Source organism: Aedes aegypti, chromosome 1, assembly GCF_002204515.2.
Source record: "Aedes aegypti strain LVP_AGWG chromosome 1, AaegL5.0 Primary Assembly, whole genome shotgun sequence".
NCBI lineage: Eukaryota > Metazoa > Arthropoda > Insecta > Diptera > Culicidae > Aedes > Aedes aegypti.
Window position 1 is genome coordinate 281,294,340 of NC_035107.1, and position 22,242 is coordinate 281,316,581.

General features: G+C 35.9%; 1 long non-coding RNA gene across 1 annotated transcript; it reads right to left on the bottom strand.

Moving 5' to 3' along the window:
- Nucleotides 1-5,901: 5,901 nt before the first annotated feature.
- On the bottom strand, nucleotides 5,902-21,304 carry LOC110674156. The gene is made up of 2 exons (XR_002498698.1): nucleotides 19,895-21,304; nucleotides 5,902-6,100 (listed from the first exon to the last, which is right to left on the bottom strand). It is a non-coding gene; the product is annotated as an uncharacterized LOC110674156 (long non-coding RNA).
- Nucleotides 21,305-22,242: the final 938 nt, after the last annotated feature.

Genomic DNA, 22,242 nt, shown 5'->3' on the forward strand with positions numbered 1-22,242 from the left:
CGTATGATCCCCACGTGATCTGGACCCGCTCTAGTGTCAAAATTCTTCGACCGAGTTAGTTTAGTCAAGGGTGGAACTGGCGGCTCTTTACTGCTACCCCTACGTGTCGCTGGTTCTAAAAAGTAAACAACCATACAAAATTCCAACCAAACAATGGTGAAGGCGTAATCGCTTTTCTAGAAAACATCCATTTTGGGAATTACGCCGAATTTGCTGATTAAATTGCCAACAGCGCATTGCAGTAGCACGTAGCAAATAACTGCTTGCAAACAATATCTTTCAAGCGCATCGATTACCTGTAATTTTGCGAACAATATTTTTTACTTTTTCGCGTTAAGCCTTAAAACTGGTTCTGGACTTAGGTTGGCGGCTTTTCAATTTTACTCCCATTTGACAGCCGCCATCCACCCTTGAGTTTATTACACCAGTGGATAAGACCATCGATTCGAAATGGTGCCGTAAACCAGTAAACATAATAGGGTTCTAAAGCCCTGTCCTAATTTTAGTACCAAACGGTTAAGTTTAGGCCAGAAACACATGTTTACACAATTTTTGAATGCTGTTCGTTGGTTTACGATCAAAAAACATTTTTTTTTCTGATTTTTGAAATTTTGTCACACCCCTTTGTTTAAACTCAAATTTTGGGTGTATTTTGTTTTCCGTGTCCCTTCAGAAATGTCAAATAGGAACAACCACAATGTTAAAAAGATGAGCCCCTGTGGCGTTTTTGCCGACTCAGTGAATGTCAAACATGATCTAAAGTGTCAAGGTTGAAATTTGAACATATTTTTTGAATTTAATTTTAAATATGATATAACCGTTATTTGAACAGGAAAAATTGTTTAAGTGATTGTAAGAACATGCTCTTTCGTCTTATTAGATTAAAAGAAGATTTCATTAAACATTACTGAACTTCAGCAACAGTTGTACTTGTCAACCGAGACAATTAATACCTGAGTAAGTACAATGTTTAAACGAAATACTAATTATTGATGAATAACTCAATGTGAAGTGTTTATTTCTAGGATGGCAACAATTCCAGAATGGCAAACCCTTACCTCCCGCAGATTTTTTTTGACGTTGGATAACGTCTTTCGGCAACATATGGGGGTACAATTCAGAAAAACGAAAAATTGAGCATGTAACGAAAAATGGTCAGGTTTTGACCGCTAATAACTCAGTCATTTATCGATAGATTTTCAATATTTATCCATGAATCGATTGGAAATTTATCTACGCGTCGATTCAAATTGAACACACTATTGATTATTCGCAACAAACTATTGAAAAATCGTAAAACGTTGACCCCTTTCTTATCTAACCAATCACGTTCAAGCACATTTTTGGATTCCGCTTCCCACTATAAAAGCGCACCGCACCCTGCTTCTTCCTTCAGTCTTCTTTTTGCGGTTGGACTGTGAACCAGGGCCGTACAATTTCATTTCATTGAAAGCATTTTCAGTCCCCAGCTGACTGACTCAAGCTTGCCTTTCAGTTGAAACGCTTCTGCTTCGTTTCAAACCGACAAACCTTTCCTTTCATCACAGCATGCGTAGTCTCTCCTTTCTTTCTTGCTGCTTGTGCGTCGCGCGTCATGAACCGGAGTGTCACCGCAGCGAGCTGGCTTTTCAATCGGTAGTCTCTGTTTTTAGGAGCCGATTAATTTAATGAAAGACGTCATGACCCGTGTAGTTTCTCTGTCTTATTTCATTACCTAACAAAGTGCACACATCATTATTGCAAAAAATATATAAAATTCAATTTTGAGGACATTTTGAGGAATTTCAATGAAATTAAATGAAACGAAATTCTTACTCTTTCATTTCATCTTTCTTGTTCGTTGCTTTCAATCGGGCAACGAAACGAATGAGTGTGGAACGAAGGACGAAGCGACGCAGTTGTTCGTCACCATCGAGACGACACAGCCAAGCCTTCGTGTTTCACATAATGCTTTCGAAAATGCACAGCCCTGCTGTGAACACGGTCGGGCGAGTCATTTTCGCTTTGCGTTTGCACCCGCTTCACAGTTCAATTTGTGTCGTCAGAAGAGGAAGACGCAAGATTGATTTGCAGCGGCGATGTCAATGACTTGGGCGCTTCTCCGAGCGGCGAACTACTGCCGCTTAGAGAAGCGCCCAAGCCATCGTCGTCGCCGCCGAAAATTTATCCGCGCTTGCAGATTTCGACTCGTAATAAATTCAGTTTCGGTGGTCAAGAAGCAAGCCCGCTAGGAACAAAATACCGCAGGCCCTCTGAGTTGCTGATCCGAGGAGCTGCTGCTAATCGAGCGTCGGATTGGTGAAATCACACAAGATGTCAAGAATGAGTTTCGTTTCCAGATTCCGACTTATGCCCGGTGATCCACAACCCGCTGGTCTTGTGCGCCATACACGTCACGAAACATTTAGCTGGTTCGTCGTATAAGCAAATCAGCGCTTTTCCATCAAAAGTGTTGAAAAGAGTTAGAAGAATAATATTTCAGACCTTATTACATCTTATATTTCTCAATCAATCTCACAACTTCATACAAAATTTAATTTGTTATGAATAATTGATAGCACGACAATTTGATACTGTATTCGCGGACGTAGCTGCAGTGCCGTCGGGGTGAGTGTTCAACATTTCACAACAGTTGTAAAATAGAGTGGCATTTCCAACAGCTTCTTAGACTTGCCATATATTATGATAACATATGTAACAAAATTGCGACATATTTAGAATGCTTCTGAAAAGAAATTCTCATTGAACAATTTTCATCATTTTGGCATCTATGGATCAGAAATTTTCCTTCATACTAAAGATAACTATTGATTATCAATAGCTTACCATTCAATATTAGAAATCTTTCTACGAATCGACTCCAATAATTAAAACTATTGATTTTCATGAATAAACTTTTGAAAAATTGATATATATCAAGGCATGTCTTATTTTCCATAGAAAAGCACATTTTTCTTGTGTATTCCTAGCACAGACATCATTGCTCGATATCTTAGCCACTTTCGTCATGCAAAGGGACACGCCCCTTTCGGTCTTCTTCTTACTCCTCTTTATTCTATCGTGTTCAGTCGAAGCCAACCAAGCTTCAATGAGCCCCGCGCACATCAGTCAATCGTCGACCAGCAATTGGAGAAGAACTCCTATCGGAATAAATTTTAACACATTCGTCGCTGCCGCTGCTTCTGCCTTTGTTTATTCCCAACCCAAGCTAAATGCTGCGGGTTCCGTGAAATCGCTCATTATAGCCATGGGCATCCAGCTAGACCATCAAATTCGTGGAGCACGCGTCTAGAAACCTTGAAAATTGCCGTCGAAGGAGTGAGAAAACCAACGAAAACAAGGAAGCACAAAATTACCGACCGCATTTCGATTTAATCGACTTCAGTAATCTTTTGGTGTGTTTCTGTCTAGAATGACAACCCAGTTCGATCGACGGTGACTAGCTCCAATCGTCCTTTTCAGGACGACCATTTCATTTTGAAAGAGTTGTGAGAATTTTCCACCGTAAAGAGCGACATTACTGGTGATTGGATGTGATTGATTCAGATTTTTTGGGAACCTAGATAAAACTTTGTTTGCCGTTTATCTCCGTTGAAAACTTATCATTCGAAATTACAATTGATAACTAAATAAATTAGTTAATCAATTGTGGCCCTGCTAAGGGTTGTTGTTTGAAATTGTGCTTCAATGCAATTTAAGCGCGTTTGCCACGGATACGACGAGCCAGCTGGATGTACTTCGGCATGATGGAGACACGCTTGGCGTGGATCGCGTACAGGTTGGTATCCTCAAACAAACTGACTAGTTAGGCCACGCTCGCTTCCTGCAGGACCATGACGGTCGCGCTCTGGAATCGCAGATCGGTCTTAAGGTGACACGGGAGACCGTGTTATTTTCCTTATCTTTTGTTTCACTCTAACAATTATCATCAAAACTTTGCAGAAGCAAATCTCTAGTTTTAGTGAACCGATTAAACTGAAAATTTAATGAGTTGTGCACTACATATATATAATGCTAGGGATACATTTTTCGCATCGATATATTGAGTAGTACTTGAGATTAACTTTTCAAATGGAGAGGGTGATTAAAACACCGTCCCGTGTGGCCTTAATCAAGAAGTCCTGATCGATTTCACCGCCAACAACAACGATTGCTGTGGCGCACAAGATTCGCAAACTCATGTAGAGCTGGGCTTGTCAGATGATTATGGTGATATTTGCGCTGCCGATATCACTATAATGAATTGTCGGGCACTACTGGTTTGCCTCTACATTTCTCCGGATACCACAATGAAGCAGAAGAAGTTCTTCATGGCGCGGAACTTCTTCGAGAATCAAAAGGAGACCACGCCAATCATCGTGACAGGTAACTTCAACATCGATTTGAGCAAAGAGGAGTACACAGAGTTAGCGGACTTCATGGACAAGAACCTCAACCTCAAACTGGCTTCGGAATCCACTAAACACTAAAGCAACCAATCTTAGTGGATCATGAATGGACCTAATGTTCAACCGGTATATTTTTTTGGAGAGCAAAAGTTACCGCTCATGCTTCTTCTTCCAACGACCGGTTCTATCGGTGTTGAAGTGTTAACCGAATCAACCAAATAATAACACTCAATATCCATAATAGATCAGAATTGACATGCAACAAATAGTTTGAAAATTGATTAGATTTTATGATTTCTAGGTAAATCTTTCATAAGTTCGTGACGGTCCTAAATCAGGAAATAGAAGAAGCTAACGTTATCCAACGTCAACTTGGCGGTCGTATCTCGGAAACAACCTCTTACTTTTTTTTTTTTTGATTATTTATACTTGTCACGAAATAACATTTTTAACAGTTTTTTACGAACTTTACCTAAATGTTTCATCAACCAAACCTGGCGGTCCGAAATTGCTGGAAAACAGCAAGGAATCTCACAAGAGTATAACGAATATATAACGAATAACACATTGCTGATTATTCAGCAAGTTAAAGTGCTGGATGATCAGTTAACCAGCTGTCATTTTTATGCGAATTTGCCTTGCTGAAAGATCCAGCAAATTTCATTTTGCTACACACCAAATTTTTATTGCTGGAAGCCAGCAAAATTTTGCTGATTTTTTTTGTGCTGTAAATCCAGCAATCCATTCAGCAAAACAAAGTTTGCTGGATCATCCAGCAAACACGATTTCCAGAAAATTGACAGCTCGTTTGCTGAATGTTCAGCAAAGCCCAATGTGATTTGCTGGTTGTCCAGCACATTATTGATTGGATAATAAATTTACTATTTTTATGGTAAAATTTGGTATTTTCTCCAAATGGTTGCTTGAAAAGATGTTTCGTTTATTCGTCGTTGTTATTTGCATCACTTGAGATTTTATTTTTTAACACTTTCATCAGTTACAGCACAAAACTTGAGTTTGTTGGCAATGGGAAGCATCCGGAGGATCGTCGTACTTTTTGCACATTTTCCTACACAGCAAAAAAAGTTGTTGAATATTACATCGAAACCGCTGCAACCAAGTCGTTCCCTAGGTTGTGTAATATTACACGGCTCGACGTACTCGCGGGCTATTGGTGTAATAGATGCAATCAATGTAATTCTTCCGATGTAATAGATTCAACGTACACAATACGATGTAATATGTGCGATGTAATATGAAAACTATGTAATCTAAGCGATTTAAAAAGCAATAAAGCAATCACGAATTCTTTTCAATGGCTTTTTTTGAATTGCTTTTTTTTATCCTTTTACGCGAGATTTTACGCTCATAAACTTCATTTGCAAGTGTAAAAACGATTTTTATTGAATTAAAATAGTATTTTAGTAATAAAAGGATATATAGCAATTCATTCGGCCATTGAATAGAATTCAAATGTAATCAGATGCATGATAATTGAAACGAAGAAAATACGTTGATCTTTTATATTCTCTTTATTTTCTTTATAATTATTTACATGATTAATAGATAAGTCATGGAAGTATGGCCCAAGAGGTCGTTGATGGATGAACTTTTGATCTGAAGGTATTGATAAATACAAAATGTGCTTATTTCCTAAAAGCAGCCAATTAAACGGTTAGTACAGTTCGATCAGCAAATCCAAACTCGTTGACCTAGCATGAAGAAATAAAACAAAAAGAGAAAATATTAATTGAATATAAAACATAACATTCACGTGTTTGAAGATAAGTACGTTGATAGACAAAATAGTTATGCTTAAGTGCTTCTAGTTTCGTGTACTAATGCCTATACAAAGTTCTGGATATGTTTGTTCGTGAAATCAACCAAGATTTTTACGCATTTTTATATGAAATGGCCAAGAAACTCTTGCATTCACTATAACTTCTACTGGAATTCTATAGGGATTGCCCTAGAATCAATCAATATGGAAGCTTTAAAAACGTTTGTTTAACAATTGTATGCGGTACCACGATTATTTACAAAATGTCTTAAACGTTTTATTGAAAAAAAAAAGATGTAGAACATCGTAAAACTTTTCTTTTTTTTATTGTATGGTATTCAGTTGAAGCTGCCTGACAGCTTAACTTGTCAAGGCTGAACCCTCGATTAGTCTTTTGCCAAGTTTCCCCTCTACCAGGACCAATACTCAGATGAACTATGCTATCCCACATGAACACTGATTTTTATTAGTATTGTGACGTAGTAGTTTTGAAAAATACCCATATTCCCTTGCTTCTGAAAAAGGAAGCATCGTTAAAACCAGCAGCTCCATCATTTGTTTGAATTAGTAGTGTAGTAGTGTCATTACTAATACTGTCTAGTCGAAATGGTTTTGAATAATTTGTCATTTAAGTGCTATTTTGATTACTCCTGTCTTTTACGTAAGATAAGAGTCTTAAATGTCAATTTTCGTCAAGTCTTAACAAAATTAGGCTGTTTAGTAGTAGTTCTAGTTAATTTAGTTTTTTGTTGTTAAAAGTATTTATTGGTCATTACGTTCATACATCCTTAAAAAAAAGACACTTTCCTCGTCTGTTCAACAATTTCTCGAAACTAGCAAGTGTACCCTAATGATCGATCTCAGCGTCTTACTTTCCATAGTCATTATTATAGTGAATATTTAAGAGTAAAGTTACCTTAGACTTCTATTACAGTCTCCTACAGGATTCACTTTTCGGTGGCAAATGCAATGATTCACAACGCCTACTTTCTACTTGTAAATTTTGCGAAAATGAAGCTGGAATTAGATTGTTTATACCATTGTTACAAAAAAGGTATTCTTTGTTATGGTAATGTAAAAACCATAATAAAATAAGATTGTCGCCACTTATTTGTACTCAGTGAATCTACTGGTCATTTTCTTCAGAGTAATATTCCCTAATTCGTATATGAGAACGATGTACCGTCCAACGGGGTGACTTGCAACGGCGGGGTGACTTGCAACACATTGTAATTTACAACTAAATTTCACTATAAAACATAATTTTCAATAGAAATTTTTTTTTTTAAATCGGTGCTTCAATACGTGTGACTCACAATTCAAGGAGGGTCCACGATTAAAGCAGTTATTATCAATATGTTCATACAATAAACATAATTCTTTTAAATGTCTTGAAAACTGATACTTGATGGAGGTTCAAAATCGTGACTTGAAAACATGAGATAGATTTATTGTACAAAAGTAATACTCTACATGTTGTTTCTATAACTAATAAGTGATAATATGACGAACTTTATTTAACTAAATTGTAGCAACAACTTTTTAATAAAAATATTTTTTGTATACATGTACCTATGCGGGGTGACTTGCAACACTTTATTTCTAAGAAATTTAGAGTTTTATAAAAGTTAAAAACTTTTGTGTTAGGTCTACTTTATAATCAAAAGAGTAATAATTCATCAATCAACTACAGACACTCGTTAAAAATATTGTTCAGTTAAGATATTGGACCTTGATGATTTAACGCCTTTTTTCCCATACAAAAATAGCTCAACTATTTTCTTACAAAAATGTTTTCTAAATGCTCTTGTACTGGTTTGAATGCTTCAAATACATGAATAACAATACTTCACAAGTGTGACTAATAAAAAATATCAACGTTTTGTTGGAAAAAACTAAATTAGCATTGAGTGTTGCAAGTCACCCCGCACAAGGACGTTTAAAAAATTTCACCTTTTTGATGACTTTTGATATGACGAAATAATTCGATTAAATTTTCTATCATCTCATTCTGTAGGCGAGCCGGCCATTCAAAGTTCTACAAGAAATTTAGATTTTTAGATTACGTTTAGATCATGGTTTTGGTTGATTGAAGTTGAAAAGTGTTGCAAGTCACCCCGTTTGACGGTATCTAGCTAGCTAATAGTAAGAGTGGCTACGGATCATTCTGGTTAGCAAAAGGCTAACTGATCGTCGCGAATAGTAGGTATTTATTATTTGAAATGGGCATCAATGCTATCAACGACGCAGAACGTCCGTTGGATCACATCCGAGATATTAGTGCGTTCTTCTTCTGCTTGGCATTACGTCCTTACTGGGACAGAGCCTGCTTCTCAGCGTAATGTTCTTATAAGCACTTCCACAGTTATTAACTGAGAGCTTTCTTTGCCTTAGTTGCCATTTTCGCATTCGTATATCGTGTGGCAGGTACGATAATACTCTATGCCCAGGGAAGTCAAGGAAATTTCCATTACGAAAAGATCCTGGACCGACCGAAAATCAAACCCAGACACCTTCAGCATGGCTTTGCTTTGTAGCCGTGGACTCTAACCACTCGGCTAAGGCGTCTATGCCATATAAATTACGCGGCTTTAAGCAAACATGCCAAAATGTGATACCACCACTACAGGTTACGCCTTTGATGTCCATCTAATGGGCTAATGGATTGTGCCCTCCCATCGCGGCAAGGTCGCATAACCAAGGGGAGGGATAGAACATCGTAAGACTTTTCAATACATTATGATGACTTTGCGCATGAAACAATAATCGGGTTTGTTTTAGATATTTTTTTAAGAAGCTCTTCGGAAACTTTTCCGGTCATCCAGGGTTCTACCAATTTTGTGTATGACTCGCTCGTGAATGCCAGAAATATTGTCAATACAGACAAACTCAAGAAAAAACACAAACTTCGTTCAATCACTTCACGCGACCAAAAGCTTGCTGGCGAACTTCTAATTTTAGTGCTCGAGCGACACAGGCAATATCGATACTGCCACAGCACTCGCCAGTCTAAGCGACGCGACAGTTGAGCGACGTTGCAGCGATTACACGGATGCACTAATTCCAACAAAGTTTCTTCTTGCAGACTCTCAGAACTTTAATTGCTGCTAAAATTCTGCAACGGAGTTCATTGAGCTGTATCAAAAATATCTCCAGGCTAATTCAATTGGGACCTAAAAAATAAAAAGATATATTAGTTACGGTTACTTTATGATTTTTAATATCTATTTATCTACAGCCAATTTTGAGATTCGTAGAATGTACATAAATATTGAGAAAAGTTTATACAACATTTTAGTATAAACACCTAGGTATTTCACAATTACCTATTTCTAATAAAAAAAAATCATGAAATGATAGATTTTCTAAACAAAATATACAAATTGGGAATGAATGAGACGGAGTCGTAAATTCGTTTTTAAATGTCATAACATCTCTTGATGGAATTCTGAGGAAAACATATCTAGTACCTAATACTTACATTAGGTACTATGAAAATTTCTATTCGAAAAAAGGAAACTCGTGGATGTTCTAGCATAATGCCTGAAAAAAATCGTGTAAAAATGGAAAAATATCTGGATTTTCTAAAGATAGCCTTCAAACATTTGCGCAATAAATTGAATATGATCAATAAACTTAAGCACAGCTTTAAAATAGCTGAGTAGATTCGCCAGATTTGTTGGTAAAAGAATCGCATAAAAGCTTTCGTTCGTATGTACAGCACATTTACTCAGCATAAAGCCTTATAAAGAAAGCTTCGAGAATGTTTACATCCGCATAAAAATGTTAGTTGCGTTGCCAACATTTACGCAGCCGAACACACAGAATAATGCACTGGTTAAAGAATTAAACCATTACACTTCGTGGAACTCATAATACGCCTGAAAATGTATCACAATTTTCAAATTCTTCATGTAATAAAATTATGTAATGAAAATTATCTCTAGTCTCTCCGGAAATTCGTAAATACACAGGAAAGTTCATAACAATTTGTTAAAAAAATAGACCAATATTTGAAGGCTTTGAATTATAACCTGCACATTTTATTGCGAGTTTCCTGAATGAAATTTAAAAAGCAATTGCAGGAATATTTTCCAGATAAGAAATGCGTGGAACATTTTTAGCGGAATTATTTTTGTGTATTTTGGACGGTTGCTAACAGAACCCACAAATTTCTAGAAATGGTACAGAAATGTGTAGATACAAGTATTACTAGGACAATCTTTATTTTAATTACTGAAGAAGTTTCGTAGCGCAGTTCTTGGAAATTTTGGCAATGATTCAGTTTTTTATGGAATTACTTGATGAAAGTTTTGAAATAACCTTAGATAAATTCGTCAAAACATCCCTGTAAATATTATTGGTGGAATCCTAGTAGGGAGCCGAATTCTAAGCTTGGCACCTTTGATTTGAATCGGCAGGGGGTTCTATAAAAGGTATCAAATTCATATTTATTTATAACTCCGAAAAATTCTTCTGGATAGGTAGTTTGGTGATTTTCCTAGCATTTTTAGGAATAAGGAATTCATACACAAATTTTGTTTTAGAAACCATCTAGAATTCAACATGATTTTTCTTAAAGATCATAGAATCACAAAAACCACGTAAGAGCTTCTGTCAGCAATTTCTTAAGATTCTTGTAGACAAATATCATTAGATTTCTTAAGATTTTATCTAAGATTTTCGGTTTATAACATTTTCAAGTATATGTAATTTCTACCTCAGGGATTTTGTAGTATTTCGTAAAAAGTTGTCGATCAAGATTTCTTCAATTTTCAACTCGTTCAAAGATTCTTTGTATTATCGACTGGCCTGGGAATTTTAAATTACATGGAGATTTTACTTGACAAACTACTTTACAAAGGTCTGAAAGAGCTGCGGGAATAATCCATGGATGAAATGCTGGAGAAATCTCCGGACTTTTTTTTGACGAAAATTCGTGAAAAAACTAAGTTTGAATTTATTAAGAAATTCCTGGAAGAGTTGGTAATAGATTTGTGCGGATTATAACTGAAGGATTTTTTTTAACAAAATCGTCGTAGGAATTTAAAGTGAAGACGCATTAAAGCCACAGCTCAAATTTTCAAGACCAGAGATCAGGAAAGCCATTCACTCTGAAATTGTTATCGATTGGCCACTAAGTGACCAATGGAATGCCCAATCGATCGAATTTTCAGATAAAACGATTGTCTGGTTCTCCAAATTTGTGCTTTTCAAAATTTGAGATCGAAGCCAAACGATTCATCTTCATCTTAACCCTCTGTTTCTCACGTTTTTGATCGATTATTTCTTTACGAAAAAAGCGTATCTATAAAAAAATATTTTTCGAAATCGGGTTAAAATCGGTTTTTTTTCATAGTAAAATGATTGTGTACCAATAGTTTTACTATTGAAACAGCTATAATTGATTTTTGGATTAATCTGATGAGTATAAAATCATATTCTAGTAACTATTGCTAAGTATTCATCTAATTCGGTTTGTCTCAGGAGCTACCATGGGGAAAAGAGGGTTGAACAATTGCCTACAATAAAACTTGGTCAATTTTGTTGGAAGAACTCAGAAGTGATCGTTGAAATGTCTCTTAGAATCTGAACTGGAAGAATTAGTGTAAAATTATTTGAAAGTAATCCTGGGATAGACTCTGGAAAACATTTCAGGGTAATCCCTATGAAAATTCTTGGAGATAGCTTGGAAGTGAATCCAGAAGGTGGCCAAAGCTGGAAGGATACGATGGACAAGGCATGTTGCAAGAATGCAGGACAGCAGCCCTGCAAAGATGGTGTTCGCTTCGGATCCGGAGGCGTGGAGCGCAGCGAGCTAGGTGGGTGGACCAAGTGTGCATCAATTTTGCGAGCGTGGGACAGAATCGAAGATTGAGAGATGCGGCCACGAACTGAGCATTTTGGCGTAAAATTGTTGATTCAATGTTATCCGTTGATGTTAACTAAATAAATGAAATGTAATGAGCTTTGAAGTGCTCGAGAGCAAATTCTGGAAAAAATCTGTTTAGCATGCCTTTGAAAATTGTTGGAAGCATTTCTAGAAGAATTGGTTGAAAAATTTTAAACGTGACATACACCCGATTCTATTTTTGCACGGCCGTGCAAAAAAAAGTTTCTATGGACCAATGCACGAGTTCACTTGTTGACGTTTGAGCGGTGCCGTGTTATTAATGTGACCATGGCAACGAGTGAATTCGGCACCGCTCAAACGTCAAATCAGTGAACTCGTGCATTGGTCCATACTCTTTTTTTCACAAAAATCTTATTTTTGCATGATACGTGTTACTTTTTTTTGCACGGTTTTTGAAATTTTGAACTGAAAACTTTTTTTGCACGGTGCGCATCCCTTGTGCAAAAACAGAATCGGGTGTAAAATTTTGGAAGGATTCCTGAAATTTCGTTGAGGAAAGCGAGAAGACATTCCTGAAGAACCTGTCGAATATACCCAGCCCGCCTTCAGACGGGATACCCTCTGGATATTGTGTATTTTTCGTAGTTCGGAAATCAAAATGGTTCTATTTTTGGCCGATAACATGTACATGATGAAAGATCTGAAAAAATTAATGATAAACTCCTGGAACAGTGAATCAACTTATCATCAAAATAGACAAATAACAAACAACAAAGCAAGCTCGCTCACAACCGTTTGTCGCAACTGTTGCGGATAAGGACACAATCAAAAGCAAAATTGTCATGACAATCGGAGAGCGCAACATTGTTGCAACCTTTTCAACTCGCGATTAATCAGTTATTTGAAACACAAAACCAAATTTGTTTTATGGATGCTGTTTGAAAATGCGTCAATGTTTACCAACACGTAGAAAGTTCTCGAAAATTGCAATGCGAAGCCCAGAAAATCGCTGCGCGCTTGGTGATCGATCTTTGCCATATTCTGTGCAAGTGATGATAAACTCATGTTGCGGAATAAAATTGTTGCAACAAGAATAAGAGGTGACAATGTCTTTGTTGCTGTGTGTTGGGTGACAATTGATTCACTGTCCTGGAATGATCTCTGAAAGCACAAGTCCTGATGAAATTCGTCTGGAAATTGTCGGATCAAATGCTAAAATAATTCCTGTAATATTTGCTGGTGTGAAACCATGAATTGAATTTGAAGATATTATTGAATTTTATTGAAAAAAGTACTCAATAAATGTTAAGAATAACTGCAGTAGTAATCCCGAATAAAATTCTGGGAAAATGTTTAGAACTTAACGAATTTCTTCAAAAGCTGTGGACTAAACCTTCGAGAACTTTCTTAGAAGAACTCTTGAAATAATCACTGGCATACCTTTTTGACTAATATTCCTAGCACTTAAGGCTAACAGTGACTTCAAATGCATCTGAAAGGCATAAATTAGCTGATATTCGTGTAAATTTTAATTTCTTCACAAAGTCTAACTGTTTGCTGTTGGATGTGCCGTTAAAATTGTTTGTTTAAACTTGTTTGGTATTGTTTTTACGTAAAAGTTTGGAACAACATTTTCGTTCAAATGCCGAACACTGTGTTGATTTTGAACATTCCAACCAAATCGCCATACAAGAACCGAGTGTTCGGAATTTGAGACAAAACGGTATACCTATATAAATAAAAAATGGAGTGGTGTTCGTATGTCACGAAATGGCTTGAGAACGGGTCAATGGATCTACGCAAGTTTTTCACTGTTGCCCTCCACAAGGGATGCGACGTGTTCGTACGAGGAATAAGTTCGGGAAAGTCTCCGGAATAATCGGGAAAACGGGAGAAGACCAATGACACCTTATGGGGGATTTTTTGACGTTTTCCAACAGCCTACTTGATGGCAAGACGAAGTTTGCCGGGACAACTATTCTATATCTATATCTATATAAATAAAAATGGAATGGTGTTTGTATGTCACGAAATGGCTTACGAACGGGTTAACGGATCTGAATGATTATTTCTCCGTTTTGTTCGTCAAGGGTTCCGACATGTTCGTGCGTATAAAAATCCCAGGATATTTACCGGGAAAGCCGAAAAATCGAGAGTGGACGGAACTGTTATTTTGTATAGGACGATCCATAGCGTATACAACAGCCTACTTGATGGCATGACGAAGTTTGCCGGGACCACTAGTGCTAGAATAACTACTGGAGACAGGGTGTCTACTCATTTACGGAAAAGAAATTCCCTGAGATTTCCAGGTTCTAAAAAAATAATTCCAGGTTGAAGAAATCCCTCAAAATATAAAAATAGTAAATTTTAGATGACTAAACCTTTTTTTCAAATGAAAGGTATCTTTGAAAATAAATGTATCTAACAAAAAATTTCAAAGTTTTTTTTTTTCACTTCAATAAAAAACAATTTTCTGTTTTGTGTTTCGTGTAAACATAGGAAAAATTAAAAAAAAAATGGTGATTTCTATTAAATTGCCACGGAAATAAAGAATGTTTATCAAATGATCTGAAAGTGCCTTAAATCGTCAAAGTCAGATATGAAAAAATAGTCTATTCGATCTAAGGAAAAAAATATCCTTTCCCTTAAAATGGGATTCAGGATTTCTGGAGAGCATTTTTGGGGAAATCAGAGCTGGTAGTATGACCGTATTAGAAATAAGAACTTTGTAGACCTCTTCCTTGACAAAAAAAAAGAGGAGGAAGCACGAGATGAGCGTTTGATTCCTAAGTTAAACAGACATTTTTCTAAATATAATTCTGAAGTCCTTTTCGGAACTTCTCATGACATTACGACAAGTAAAACAGCTCGATTTACTATAGATTTCTTTCACATATTACTACGCAGATCTCTTCCAGAGTTTGTCACGAAGTTTCTAAGTATTTTTTCCATGAATTTCGTTTATATACCTTCAATAATTCAATCTGGATAATCACATCTAATATTATCCATCCAAATGTTATTCCATTGATTTTCTTTTAGAGCATCTTCAAGAATTCAAAATTCCTTCAGGAATGCCCCAATTTTTTTTTTTATTTCTCAAAGTAGTTTTTAAATATTCTTTCATCCAGCGAAATATTAAGGATTTTTTTAGATTGTTTTGGCAAAAATAAAAAAATAAATGAGTTTGATTTCTGAAGAAAATCCTTGAGTAACCTCAGATGAATCTCGTGTGAGTTCTAAGTACGTCTTGATGAATTCCTTCGAGGATCTCTTTGATAAAATTTTTCCTAAAATATTAAAAAAAATATAAAAATCTTTAAATAATGTCCTACAAGACGATTTTAAGATATTACTTGGAGAAATTCGGACCGTATCCCTGAACCTTGACTAATGTTTTGAAGAATTGAAGGAAATTTGGTTAATTTTATTTGAATTTTTTTAGAGAAATGTTTGAGCCCCTGCAACAATATTTCGATGATATGCTGGAGACATTACAAAAGTAGTTTCTGGAGGAACCTGATGAGGAATCCTATGCCAAATTTATCGAGGAATTATTGAGGAATGTTTATAATACATATAATTTAATAATGCCTGAAGGATTTTTGGAGCAATTCCGGAGAGTAATTGTGGATGAATATTTGAAAAATTCTTATCAAAATGCCTGGAATAAATGACACAATCGGCTTAGGAATTATTGTAGGATTTTGTGGAAAAAAGTCGAAACGATTTTTTCCAAAATCTCTGGAATAAACATTTGTGGAAGCGTTGGCGTGCTCTAAGAGTTTTGGACCCAATTCTGAAGAAATTCCTCAAAGCAGCCAATGAAAAATCGCTGGTAGCATCTCTGGAGTAATTTCTGAGTGTATTAAAGAAGGAACCCCTCGATAAATAACTAGAATGAATGGAACATTCATCGCGAGATCTAAGAAAAATATAATTAAGAACTTGTGGAAAATTCGCCAAAAAGTTTTTATAGATTTCTTTTGAGCCTTCAGAATTTTGGACCAGAATTCACTGCAAGCAGATTGAAAAAGTGACTTGAGAGATAATTTTTATTGAAATAGAGACTTTAAGGACCATAATCAAAAATGGAGACTTGCATTAAAACAGTGATCAAGACTATTAAAGAAAATTTGTTTACTTGAGAAATGTACTATGTACCGTGCCTGTTGTAATTTTTGCTCATTTCCTACAAAGTTTATTATTTTTGTATAATAGGCGAAAAATCATTTCTGTTAAATTTTTTGAATGTTTTTAACTTATCAACTGCTCATGACGCCTCCTTATTGGAGCTGTACTTGCCTTTATCAATTTGGCAATCTTAAGATTCCTGGTCGAAACATGTTTTACGCTGATTAATTAAAAATCGTTGAAAGGTCTGAACATGTCAATTAGCGTTTTATTGTGCAGACCGAAGTTCATTAAAAAAATGTAATATCCACAACAAAAGTTCGCCGAAGTTCGGCGTCGGCATTCTACCGAAGTGCTACGCCGACAGAGGTATTGCTTATGCGTCGGCGAAGCACTAAATTAGAATGCCGACGCCGAACTTCGCCGAAGTTTTGACTACCGAACTTCTGATTGTCACTCAAATTGTCAACAATAGCGGCGCAGCCGAAAATTTTTTGATTGAGGAGATTTTGTGTCACAAAACCGACATATTCTTCCATCTATTAATGTTTCTAAATAACCTCCCTGAGTGTAGCCAAAATTCCCTGAGAATTCCAGTTTTTTCCCAGGTTGAATTAAATTCCCTGATAATTCCAGGTTTTCCAGGTTTTTTCCAGGTAGTAGACACCCTGTGGAGATATCAGCGAAAGATGTAGTGTAAAATATGTGAAGGAAATCCTAGAAAACATTTTTAAAATTTGAATCGCCCTAGTGGTCAATTCCATCTAAGAATTAGAAAAATTTTGACGATGATACATATCTGCAACATAGGAGACCGATTAGTTGTTAGAGGAGCATAGAGGGGAGCTTTCTTCTAATGATCAATGAAAAAAACGATGCATGATCAATGAAAAAGAACAATGCAAACCAGTTATTGAAAGATTTTGCCAAAACATATTATTATATTGCCCATAATTTTTGGGCGATGGTTTCGTTAATGGATCTATAAATAGGATATCTTCGGCAATAATCTAAGTTTTGTTTTTCGAGCACTAGACACTGAAGAAGTCTGTAAGTGACTGGCAAACATTTTAGATTGAGAGAAATTGTTTTGAGATTTATAAATAGATTCAGATAATTTGATCCTCTTCATTTTAGATTTGATAAATATTCACTCAACTTCTGAGCACTCATAGAGTGTTCATAAATATTCATAGAATTTCAAATATTCCATAAACATTTTCAGTTTGTCGTTGTCTTTGAATATTTTTGCAAAAGCTCTAATAACTTTAAGCTATAAGCTCTAAACTACTCAGAAATATTTTCATAATTTTGAAAATAATTTACTAGCATTCTAGGTTGACTCAAATATTATGAATTCGGCAGAAATCAGATACAAACATTTCTCGCGTATCTTCAGTGATCGATTTTCTCTTTGATTTAATACAAAAGTTCAATCTATATTGGTAACTTTTTACGATGCACCATGATAAAGGACGATGGGTTCTTTCTACTGATTCCAAAATAGCAGTCGAAAACTGTCGCTTGACCAAGTAATTATCTTAGATAAAATCGATGAAGAGACATAGACCATTGCAGTTATCCCCTTATGGTACTGAACGCGAGACTTTTAAATTTAACAGTGCGCTATGTTCATAATGCGACAATATGGAAGCCCTACATACTTAGTTAAGATTAAAAAAAAGTTTCCTTGGGGTGGTCAAATCGAGGGGAGAGTTCCACAGTAGGCTCAAATATTCACCTAGAAGTCCCAAGTAATCATCATTAATTTTTAATGATTCTCAATATTTCAAATAACTGACAAATATTCTTAGTTTTTAGCGCTCCAAAAGTATTAGATTTAATTAATAGGGTGCCGCTACCAAATGGTTGTAATGTACCAGTAGATTGGACTACTAGTAGATAGACTATGGAACAAAACGTAGATTTTTCGATAACAAAGACATGAACTATTTTTTGGTAGGTAGATCGCCTCTAGTTTGATCGATATGCCAGATTTCAGCTTTTTAATTAACCCTCTAATACCCAAATTTTTATTTTCGATCTAAATATTATTTTTAGTTATCTAAAATCGTTCTAAACACGTTTTGGGCAATGATTTATTTTTATTCGCAAATCTATTAATTTTGGTTTTTGATTTTTATAATTTTTATTTTTGAAGGATAGGGATCCTTTTTCATTTTTTCTTGAAGCCTCTTCTAGTTACTGATTTTTGGCAACAATAAAAATTCAAGTTTTCACGGTACTTTTAAAAATAATAAATTTCAAATATTTTTCTGAAAATATTTTTATTTTCCGTGTAATTAACGGAAACAAAGGTTTGGAATTATTTTAATACCACCAAGCCCTTCTTCTGTTATAGGTTAATAGAAGAAAAATATAAAAGGTACGATTTTTTATATTACACGTTAAATAAATCCCAGGCATTTGTAGGTTATATAAGAATACAATTTTTCAAACAATTTTCAAAAATACAAAAAAGTTTCAAAAGTCATAAAAAACTTTTCTCATATGCGTGTTATGAGTCAAGGTTCAAGCCAAAAATAAAATCATTTTGATTTCCGAGCTGCGAAAAAATACACAAAATTCCAAAGTGTACCCCGTCTAAAGACGGGGTTGGGTATTAGAGGGTTAACAAAGTTTGCTCCCTTGCACCAGTAGTTGCGTTCGTGTTCCAGTCATGGATCAAATGGCGGAAGCAGTTTTTTAAATAGATGTACAAAAATAAAGAATTGTCCCAGAGATGCTTCATTCGAAAGATTTTAGTTGCTGCTCCGAAGGAAAAAAGTTAAACATATGTAAAATTAAAGCATTTTGTTTAAAATTCCAAAGTGACTTTAGAAACCTATTTAGAGACTTGCTGTGAAATAGAGACAAAGTCTCTTAAAAGACATGCTACCAGCCCTGGAACTATTGAAAATTGAGTAATTAATACTGTTAACTGAATTTGTATTTAAATCAATGTATTTGGAATCTGAGAGAATTAATAGTAAAGCAAGTATTTTCAGCAATACCTATTTATAATAAACCACAGAAATCATTCCAAATTTTAGAGAACACTCAGCTTCTGTAAAAAAAAATCACTATCAAAACGTTTTAAAAAGCTGTAAAATTTCTTCAAATTCAAGGTATTTTCATGTTGATCGTATAACGATACGATAGAAGAACATATATGGGTTTATTCACAAGTTTCATAACGCCGAAAATGACGCCATTTTTGAAAACCACCCATCCCTAGTAACACTTTTTGTATGAATATTCAACACATTTTGTATGATCTATAACAGTTAATCCTTCCTCTTCAGCGTCATGAAATTTGTGAATGGGCCTTATAATTAGCAAGGAAAGTACAGCTCATAGAACACTAGGCTGAGACGTAGGATATAATCCAAATGGAACGTAACGCTAAATAGAAGCGGGGCCCAGATAGCCGTAGCGGTAAACGCGCAGCTATTCAGCAAGACCAAGCTGAGGTTCGTGGGTTCGAATTCCACTGGTCGAGGATCTTTTCGGGTTGGAAATTTTCTCGACTTCCCAGGGCATAGAGTATCTTCGTACCTGTCACACGATATACACATGCAAAAATGGTCAATTGGCATAGAAAGCTCTCAGTTAATAACTGTGGAAGTGCTCATAAGAACATTAAGCTGAGAAGCAGGCTTTGTCCCAGTTGGGACGTAACGCCAGAAAGAAGATGAAGCAGAAGTTGGAAAAGATATTAATATGAATAATTACCCTTTTCACTGTCGTCGCTGGAATTAGATCCATTCGAGCCAAATAAGCTGACGAAGATCCTTCATCGTCCCATAATGATAAACAGTGTTCTAGTTCAACTCCCTTGGTGGTCGATAATTTCCCTTGCACATAGGCAAATGTGTCCCATGGGCTGTGGTAATCACAAATCACGCCGCGTTTTTCCAGCTTCTTGAAATTGGCATCCCTTTCGCCGGAAAAATCGCCATCGGCAAGCCCAGCTTCTCCACAGAGCAGGGCACCCTAGTGGAGTAAACCATCTTGTAGCGCGGATCGGAACCGATCCCTGCACCGACGGTGCAAAACTGGTCGAACTGATTCTCCGACGCAATCAATTTGAAAGTCTTGTCAGCTCCATGTATTTGGTTTATTCCCCTGGTCCCTGGCGGAAGATCCGGAATGGTCTGAGAAAGCGGAGGCATCGGAATGACTTTGTCCTTCGGGGGCACATTGATGGGCACCTGTCCGGATTGCTGAAGTTACCGTTGGTAGTGGGCCAAGCACCGGATGTATTGAACTTCTTCCTGATCCTGTTGAATGAGAGAAAATATTCACATAAGTTATTTTTGATGGATTTCGCTCCACGGCCGCTGGGACATTTTTCATTTTAACCCCCGATTGATCGAAATTCCGATCCCGTCGTATCATGGTTTTTTTTCGTCGAAATCGATACTTACCACAATTAATACACGTTTTCATGGTCTAATGCACTAAATTTTCGATTTTGTTTTAAATTTTCCTAATATAATCACTTAAAAAGATTCGAACACGAACAGCTCCGAGAAAATGGCGCCGTCACTTGTCGACTATCAAACAACAACTTGCGGACAGTGTTGCGAGATTTATTATCGCATTGAGATTGAATGTGAAATAACATCGGTTTTGTGTAATATCACTTGAGCAGGTCGGAATGATGTGGTTGCAGCAGTTTATGTGTAATATTGTTCATGTTTCATATGTAAATATTACACAAGACCAACGTACTGCAGAGTGATGATGTCGTTTCAATGTAATTTAAGGGCAATGTGATATCACACAGCAGATAATGTTATTATGCATCTGAAATTTGTGATTACATTGATTTTTCATTACGTCGGCATTATTACATCGAGCCATATTACATAATTTTTTGCTGTGTACTTTGATCCAGGAACTTCGCGTTTCCTCGTAGATGTTCAAACTATATAAAAAGTATAATAAGGAGAAGTTTATCGTATAACATGAGAAACTACCGATAAATACTTACCAGTATCTCAAGTTCAGATGTTTATATTTCGCGGAAGAGCTATCAATAAATTATATAAGTCTTTGACAGGTGTTTTGCTGAAGTTTCAGCAATCTCAGGAACATACTGAATATTCGGCAAACAATGATATCATTGCTGATATTTCAGTAAAATGTCATTTGCTGAACTCTATTCAGTAATTCGTTTTGCTGGAAGGCCATATCAAAATTTGGTGTGTGGTGTGTACACACCAAATTTTGATATGGCCTTCCAGCAAAACGAATTGGCCTTCCAGCAAAACGAATTACTGAATAGAGTTCAGCAAATGACATTTTACTGAAATATCAGCAATGATATCATTGTTTGCCGAATATTCAGTATGTTCCTGAGATTGCTGAAACTTCAGCAAAACACCTGTCAAAGACTTATATAATTTATTGATAGCTCTTCCGCGAAATATAAACATCTGAACTTGAGATACTGGTAAGTATTTATCGGTAGTTTCTCATGTTATACGATAAACTTCTCCTTATTATACTTTTTATATAGTTTGAACATCTACGAGGAAACGCGAAGTTCCTGGATCAAAGTAGGAAAATGTGCAAAAAGTACGACGATCCTCCGGATGCTTCCCATTGCCAACAAACTCAAGTTTTGTGCTGTAACTGATGAAAGTGTTAAAAAATAAAATCTCAAGTGATGCAAATAACAACGACGAATAAACGAAACATCTTTTCAAGCAACCATTTGGAGAAAATACCAAATTTTACCATAAAAAATAGTAAATTTATTATCCAATCAATAATGTGCTGGACAACCAGCAAATCACATTGGGCTTTGCTGAACATTCAGCAAACGAGCTGTCAATTTTCTGGAAATCGTGTTTGCTGGATGATCCAGCAAACTTTGTTTTGCTGAATGGATTGCTGGATTTACAGCACAAAAAAAAATCAGCAAAATTTTGCTGGCTTCCAGCAATAAAAATTTGGTGTGTAGATCGATTGCTGAATTTATAGCACAAAAAAAAAAAATCAGCAAAAGCTTGCTGGTTTACAGCAAAAAAAATTTGGTGTGGGACGAATGACCTTCGGGTTAAAGTCTCTCT